We start from the raw sequence: 9,180 nt of genomic DNA on the forward strand, positions 1-9,180 counted from the left end.
AAAGACTTTTTTGTTGTTGTTGTTTTTGCTGTTTTTTCTACCCTTTACTCTGTTAACTGACTTTAAATTATTTCTCCATGACTACTCATGTATCACTTCTCCTGATATTTTTCTCAGAGAAGATGGTTGTGCTGTGCTAGTTAAAAGAACAGATGTTGGAGCCAGACCTACCAGATTTAAATCCTAGCTTTATCACTTAACTGTATGAATGAGGGCAGCTTACTTAGACTCTCCTCAGCCTCAATTTCCTTATCTGCCATGAAGGATAAAAACAGTATTGAATTATTTTAGTTAGTATATCTAAGCCATTTAGAAGAGTAGCTGGCATTGAGCAAATGCCCTGTAAGCGTTCACTACTATTGTTTTGAGAGTTTGAGATAATAACACAGGTAAAGCAGTTAGGGCAGTATCTGGCCCCTAGAAAATGCTTAATGCTTCTATTTTACTTTTAAATATGTTTTATTTATATAATAATAGTTTTAAAGTAGTTTTTCAGGAATACAATCAGCATCTTCTTCCTTCCCTCTCCCCTTCCCTCTGTCACTCCCTTTCTCCCCTTCTCTCTCCCTTTTGTCTTTCCTACCTCCCCTTTTGTGACAAGTGGCTATGACTTACTCAATTCTGTGTGTGTGTGTGTGTGTGTGTGTATTTTTGAGATGGAGTCTTGCTCTGTCTCCCAGGCTGGAGTCAGTGGCACAATCTCGGCTCACTGCAACCTCTGTCTCCTGGGTTCAAGTGATTCTCGTGCCTCAGCCTCCCAAGTAGCTGGGATTACAGGATTGCACCACCACACCCGCCTAATTTTTGTATTTTTAGTAGAGACAGGGTTTCATCATGTTGGCCAGGCTTGTCTCTAACTCCTGACCTCACATGATCCACCTGCCTTGTCTCCCAAAGTACTGAGATTACAGGCATGAGCCACTGGGCCCAGCCTGCAATTGTGTTTTCTATGAACTATTTTTCAGTGAAATCCATTTATTTACCCTAATGTTCCAGACCAACAGAAAATACATTTACTTCAACATCACATATTCAGAGGCAGAACACTGCATTTCCCCCATCTCGTTAAAAGACTTTTACTAAAACAGTGGTTGATAAAAAAGAATCTTAAGGTTTTGAAAGTAGAGATAAGTTTAAAAAGAAAAAAATCCCAATTTATGAGAAAGAGAGATATTAATGATAATGACAGAACTCTCTATATTTGAACTACAGATTGAGTTGAAAGTGGCCACAATTTTGATGATCCAACCATTTTACTTTGCGTTTTGACATGTGACCATGTCTCTGCTCAGAACAAACTTACTTTGCCTGTCCTTGCTGAGAGATTTATTGCTTCATTGAAGGCTTTTGATTTAGCAACCATCTTCCCTAACTAGTTTTCTTATCTTGAATCACTTGGAGTAAGACTCTTCAGGTATGATGAATAGCTGTATAATGAGATGGAGAAGAAGCCGCCCCATCATTTTATATTTCCACTGGCTGAGTTGTCACTCACCTCCAGCAAAACATCTTTCTCTCTTATGTATTATGAAAATTCATAGCAACTCTAGCGTAGTGACATTTTGCTGTGGAGAATTTGGCATTCGTTGTGAAGGTATTATTTGAATTCCTGTCAAATTAAACTTTCAGGTCAGGGTTGCTATTAGGGATGAAAAGAGCAAATCCAGAATGAAAGCAAGAAGTAAGAAAATAAGGCAACAAGACAATTCAGATGTCAAGATTAAACAACAGGAAAAGAAGCCCATGGAAACAGAGCAGCAACTGGAAGTAAAACCATGGTCTTTCATGGATAGTTCTGTCCCAGTCTTCATCTCATCTAGTGATCTGTACTTTAAATTTATTTGATGACTTGGTGGGAGGATTCGGGGAGGTTAGAGAAGATATCTCAGTGGTTTTAAGTACATTCACAGAGTTGTGCAACCGTCATAACTATCTAAGTCTACAACATTTTCATGACCTTAAAAAGAAGCCCCATACTTGTTAGCAGTCACTTCTCATTCTTCCACCCCCACTGCCAATCCTAGGCAGCCATTAATCTACTTGCTGTCTCTACATATTTGTCTATTCTGGACATATTACATAAATGGAATCATACAATATGTCGCCTTTTGTGACTGTTTTATTTTACTTAGCATAATATTTTCTGCTCACTGTTGAGGAGGGCAACTGGCACATAGTGGGTGCTCAAAAAATATTTACAGAATGAAGAATAAGAAATGGAAAACTTTCTACCTTCATGCTTGGAGTTGGGAGGTGAGTGGATCCATTCCCTACTCTGGTCATTCATGTTGTAACATGTATTAGTACTTCATTCCTTTTTATTTGCTGAATCGTATTCTATTGTGTGGCTGTCCTACATTTTGTTTATCCATTTCGTCAGTTGATGGACATTTGGGTTGTTTTCCCTTTGGGGTGATTATGAGTAATGTGGCTAAGAACATTTTGTGTGGACATATGTTTTCATTTCTCTTAGGTATATGAGATATGATAGTGGAATGGCCGGGTCATATGATAACTCTGTGTTTAACTTTGAGGTACTGCCAAGTTATTTTTCAAGGTGTTTGCACCATTTTACATTCCTACGCATAATGTATGAGGTTCCAACTTCTTCACATCCTGACCAATGCTTGTTATTGTTTGTGATTTTAGCCATTCTGGTGGGTGTGAAGTGGTATCTCATTGTGGTTTTCATTTATGCTTTTCTAATTAATAATTATATTTAGCTTCTTTCCATGTGTTTATAGGTCATTTGTACATCTTTGGAGAAATGTCTATTCAAATTATTTACCCATTTTTAAACTGGGATATTTGTCTTTTTATGTACAGTTGTAAGAGTTTTTTAAATATATTCTGGGTACAAGTCCCCTGTCAGATATATGATTTGCAAAGAGTTTCTCCCATCTTATGGTCTGTCTTTTCACTTTCTTGATGGTGTCCTTTGAAACACACAAGTTGTTAATTTTGGTGAAGTCTAACTTATCTCTTTTTTCCTGTGGTCTCTTATGAATTTGGTGTTTATGTAAGACACTATTACCTAACCCCAAATTATAGAGATTTTCCTCTAGTTTCCTTCTAGGAATTTTAGAGTTTTAGCTCTTACATTTAGATGTGTGATCCATTTTCAGTTGTCTTGTGCATGGTGTCAGGTAGGTATCCAAATTAATTCTTTTTCATGTGGATATCAAATTGTTCCAACACTGTTTGTTGAAAACAGTGTTCTTTCTCCATTGAATTGTCTTAGTATCCTTACCAAAATCAATTGACCATAAATGTAGGGAATTATTTCTGGGTACTCAATTCTATTCCATTGATCTATCTATCTAGCCTTATTCCAGTACCACGCTGTTTTGATTACTATAGCTTTATTCTAATAAGTTTTGAAATTTGGAAGTGTTGATCCTCCATTTTGTTCTTCTTTTTAAATCTTGTTTTGGCTATTATTTATTTTTTGCATTTTCTTATAAATTTTAAGATCATCTTGTCAATTTCTGTGAAAAAGGTAGCAGGAATTTTGATAGGTTTTACTATCCTGTAATACAGATTTAATTTATAGATTAATTTGAGGATTATGCCAACTTAACAATATTAGGTGTTCTGATCCATGAACATGGGAGGGCTTTCCATTTACTTAGAACTTCTTTATTATCTTTTTCAATAGTATTTTGTAGTTTTCTGTGTACAAGTCTTGCATTTCTTTTGTTAAAAGTTTTTTAAAACTCCAAATGTAAATGAAGCTTAGTGATGTCCAGGAACGACGTCTTGGTCAACCCTGCATCCCTCCTACCAAGCTTAATGTCTGGGTTAGTGTCTTGAATTGTGGCTGGCAATCTTTGTACTCATCGAGGTGAGTTCAAAAAATATCTTTCATGTCTATAGAAAGTTGACAGTATCATCTCCTTTTTATTACAGCATTCCATTAAGAAAACAACATATATTAATGCCATTTAATAAGAATGGTAAATTATGGATAATATATTAAAGCCAAGAAGGTTAACTGACATGGCCAAAGATATGCAGTCAATGTCAAATATAAAATTAGAGCACAATTCAACATTTCCCCCAGTGATGCATTAATTCTAAAAGCCTTTAAGTCAAGAAATACATGAGAAAGATAAAGGGAAAAAAGGGGGGTGGAACTAAGTGATTTTTACTGGATCATATACAAATGTATATTGTCATATCATCCACCTTTTTTAGGGCTAAAAAAGGCTTTCAGTTAGGAAATGTACTTTTTTCTTGAACTTCTAAATTAGCTAAGTGTTTGAAAAGGAGACTTAAGAATTATCTCCATGCCACATATCAATGGCATTGACATGAATATTCCAGAATCTTGACTTAGTGAAAGTTAAGGTCAGACTCCCAAAGATGAAGCTAAAGATGTAGCAAATTTTCTAAACTCCCTTTTCCACTTGTGCTTCAAAGGTAGGGATCTCTTTAATGAGTTAACACTTCCTGGGATGTGGTCTGTGCTGCAGGATTTAGATTGAGCATCCAGTTAAACATCTGGCAGGGTGCTTAATAGAGAAACTCCTGAGGGGATGAAACTGGTGTTAAATTACCATGATTGAAAGGAGTGCAGGGTATGGATAACTAGCATTTACTGAGAACACTTATAAACCAGAATGGCATTGTCAAAGTGAGGCAACCAAATGGACCAAGAGGAGGGTGCTATACTGGCTAGATGTTATTGATTATGCAACTCTCATTCACAGAGGGAAATGAGGCCTATTGAGAATTTCTTGATGATGAAAACAGGAGGTGCAAGAAGAGAGATGCTTATTATCAAGGGTTTCAGACATTGTGCCCACAGGAGCTGCTGTGGTTGACTGAAACCTTTTAGATCTGAACTGGGTGAATGATGATGGCTGCCTGGACTCAAGACCCATAAAATTTTCAATTATAAATGGTTAAAAAAGAAATAACTGAATACTCCCAGAAGTGTTCCTTAAGGGAGCCAGGTTGAAACCTGTGCGAAATATAGGTAGAGGGGCAGAGGACTTCTAAAATGGGAGTGAAACGAAAGATCTTTCAGATGAGGTGTGAATTGAACTAATGTTAACTACATATTTATTATCCTATCAGTTGTCTGAGAGTCAAACCAATGACTTCATCATTAAGTGATGAAGGCCTTAAAATAAACTCTTGGCATATGTGGATGTAACATTTGTGGTTCCACTATATTTAAAGCATTCCAGAGGTCCATTAAATTTGTAATTTTGCTGACACAAGCTTGAATTCTGAATTTGATGTGAGAATGAGTAAGTTGATTGGTTAGGAAGTCACCTAGCTAGTGAGTAAGAAGTAATCTGAAACTAATTTTTCTTTTGTTTTGAATTTGTCAGCACCTCTAGCTCGGAGGTAACATGAATATTTACAATAAAATAGTTTAATTACTTGAGCTTTATTTCACCTTATCCCTGTCTCCCATTAACATTGATAATTCAGTTTATTTGGAAGAAATAGAGTGATTTCACACTTCTTTTTAAAAGTTTCTGAGAGGTGGCAGATAGTCGAAAGCAAGGCTTTTGTCATGAAGCTGCATTTCCATAGTAAGTGTCCAAATTTAATTAAGGAGAAAATTAGATAAAAATTGGAAGGGTTTAATTTTTAATCTTAGCTTCAAGTAGGCACATAGCTTCTTGAAAGGAATTGGATCACTGTTGTTGTTAAGAAAATTGAGACGCAATTTTGAAGAATAAGTTACGTAGGCATTTTCCTCAAACCATTAGCAAATAATATCTGATCAATTCCAAGGCGTGGCTTTTAATTTTCAAGGTGAAAGCTATTTTTCTGCGGTGGCTGTGTGGATGCAACACAGTTTAGTGGAGGGCATGCTGAGAAGTATCTTCGAGAGGTCTTTGTAGGCTGCAAGAATGACAACATGAATTTAAGTCCTTCTGAGGACTAAGACTATTTAAAGTTTCACGAGAACAGAGCCAGAGTTGTTCTTATGGGATTTAGCAATAAAGGACTTAATTTTGAGAATCAATTAACAAAATTGTGAATTTGGAACCATAGCAGGATCTGATAGTGACCCTGAAGCTGGAAGGAACCTTGGAGCACAGCTTCCATTCTTTGATGGTTATAAGCAGGGCAAGTAGTTTCAGTCAGCAGTACATCAACATTTAAGTCTTTTCTTTTGAGGCATTTGACTGTCTTTCAGTTTAGAAGCTGCAGAGACAAGCAGATACCTCCTTTCCTTCTCCCCCATCAGCCCCTATCCCCCACAGGCATTTTAAAAAATGAATTCTCATTTTATTTATTTATTTTAATTTCTTTTTTTTTTTTAGATTCAGGGGGTACATGTTCAGATTTGCTACAAGGGTATATTGTATGGTGTTCAGATTTGGGCTTCTACTGGGTATCATGTTCACCCACATAGTGAACATGGTACCCAATATGTAGTTTGTCAGCCCTTGTCCCCCTTCCTCTCTCCTTTTGGAGTCTCCAGTGTCTGTTGTTCCCATCTTTATGTCCATGTAAACCCAAGATTTAGCTCCCACTTATAAATGAAAACATGTGATATTTGGTTTTCTGTTTCCCCACAGGCATTTGAGGGATGAACAAACGAAGAAATGGTAAGCCCTCCTGATTTTGAAATCAATAATAACAACAGAAGGAGCAATTAACAGATGGATCAATAGCTGAAACAAAATGAGCACTCAGGATGAAATTTTTGTTTACTTTTGAAAAATGTTCTATATTAAGACAATTTTTTTTAAATTTAAAAGTGCTTTTTCTTCCTTACGTTTTTGTTCTTTATGCTGAAACAATGTATCAGCCTGAGGAAAGAGTCATGTTACAGCGCAATGGCAGTATATTTTATTTGCACCAAATTTTCTAGAGATTTTTCTTTTATAGTGTCTTTCTTAACTTCAGTGATTGGCTTCACAAGTGGCCATGCATTCCTGAATACAATCCTCTTGCAGTGTGTGCTTCTTCCACAGGTGTGTGAAAAGCATGCTTTTCATGAGTCTATCTTACCGTGATCTTTCAGGAAGGCCTAGAGAAAGATTTACTGGACATAGCAGATTTCAGGACAATTTTATTTATTATAACATTTGGAAATTTTAAATCAGACTGAAGCATATACAAAAGCTGAGGAATTCTTGAGAGAGAACTATTAAATTTTTTAATCAAGAACTATATGAAAGTGAGGACTTGAATTCTTCATTGTGGTCACTAGGAGGGAGAAAGAGGAAGGAAAAGGAAGGAGAAAGAAGAATATAGGACATCAAAAGACCAGAAGAGATGAAAACAGATCTTTCTCCTTCAGAATAAAAAGAATAAGAAGTTGCTTAGCGAGGGAGAGAGACAGGCTAGAGAATAAGAGATGGGACTGAGTGTTTAGTGGCAGATGAGCTCACGTGCTACTCTGCTTTTCAACCATTCTGGTAAACATTACACTCTTATTTAAGCCCTCTTTGTGCTTTGGGGGAGGGTTTAGACTTCCTGACCTTCTGCAAAGAGTGGCATGACCATCCTTAACCTCCCTGTAACCTACTAAAAAGTCACTTGCAGTCCTTTTGGTTGACTTTAGTCCATGAGGAAATACTCAATGTCCTTTGAATTGTGATTCTTCAGTTATATTAGACAGTATTCCTGACTAGACGTGGAAATACCCTTCCCACTCCTATCTACTAAAGTCAATGTTTATTTTCTCCAATTTTAGTCATTTAACACACGTATGAAGGCTTGTGTTAGGTGTTAGAGATTTACTCTTAACTTTATAGCTGTTACATTATTTAATTTAAATTTATTACATAAATTACCAGATTGGCTCACTCTTGATTTCAATAGATATCTAGATTACCTGGATATAGCACCTGTTAAATGTGATGAATAAGATTGATGCTTGCAAAGGAGCCTTTTCAATTGCTTTGCACGTAACAGGTGCTCAGTGGTTATTAGTTTTCTTCTTTAACAGTGAAGTTGATAATGAAAGATTTTAAGTAGTAAAATTACAATTCAAGATTAAATGAGTTAGCTAAAATTCCAATTTGCTTTCTGAGTAAATTTCATGTTTGTATGTAGAGAGAGCTTTGTTAGGGTTCAACTAAAAGTAAAAATTCAAAGAATTTCACAACACCAATAAGTAATGTATCATATTTGCATCTATGGCTTAACATACTTTTAGTTTCTCTTGCTATTTTGAAGTGTTCCCTTGGTATCACTGTCAAGTATGTTAGGTACAACACACAGTTGCTTATGATCTGAAGCCAAACTTGACTTGTGTCTTTGCAGCCTCATGGGATGCTCAGCAATAGAAAATATTATTTAGAGTAATTCTGAAAAGTTACAAAAATGGTATTATAGCTACAAATTGAGTCTCACTCATTGACTAATTTATCCAGGCGCATTTATTGAGCACTTATGTCCAGCTGTGCTTGCTATGGCATACAGTGGTGGCAAACACAGGCTGACTTCCTCCCTTCATGGAGCTTTTATTTTTGTGGTGGTAGATTAATTAGTTGAGCAGTCTTGGCTCCCTTCATTAGATCCCTTCATTTTAAAGGGTTCATTTGAAACAATGGTCATGTCACACGAGGAATAGGCCAGGGAGCCAGGTAATGTTACTCTGACAGAAAGAAGTCTTGAAAGTTTGTCTTCATCTCTATCTGGAAGATTGGCATATTTACATCTCCTAAGAACTTTGTAGGAAAGATTCTTGCAAAATATGCTGACAGGAAGTTAAGCCAAGAGGTTTTAAAGGACTCTTTCATATCAAGGAGTTGGTAACAAACCAAGGGAGGAAAAAAATCTCTCTTAAAACAACCTCAGAAAAACAGAAACCCCCTAAAAAGTGCTGCCTGCCTTGGTAACTGTAGTGAACTCTAATGAGCAGGCAGGCATGAGTTATGTCTACCACACTATTGACCCTTGTTCATCCTTTATCATTTTGTGCAAAGAAAGCCTGGAGACTAATGGAAAAACATTATGGAGCTTTTATTGATCTTTGCTTCTGACTGTGAACTGTAGCTAGAGACTTGCTAAGCTAAATGAGCTCAACGGAGACCCAGGCTGTCAACATTTGTGGAGAACCTGTACATTAGCTTCTGGGTCTGCAGGGGTTTTCTTCTGATGAGGCATAAACATTGTACACGTATAGTTTTGAATTGGCCTTTCTGGTAATCATATGGAAAGAGTCTGCCTTTAACTTTTTTATACTTGTAGCACTTT

This window comes from Gorilla gorilla, chromosome 2, assembly GCF_029281585.2.
Source record: "Gorilla gorilla gorilla isolate KB3781 chromosome 2, NHGRI_mGorGor1-v2.1_pri, whole genome shotgun sequence".
Classification (NCBI taxonomy): domain Eukaryota; kingdom Metazoa; phylum Chordata; class Mammalia; order Primates; family Hominidae; genus Gorilla; species Gorilla gorilla.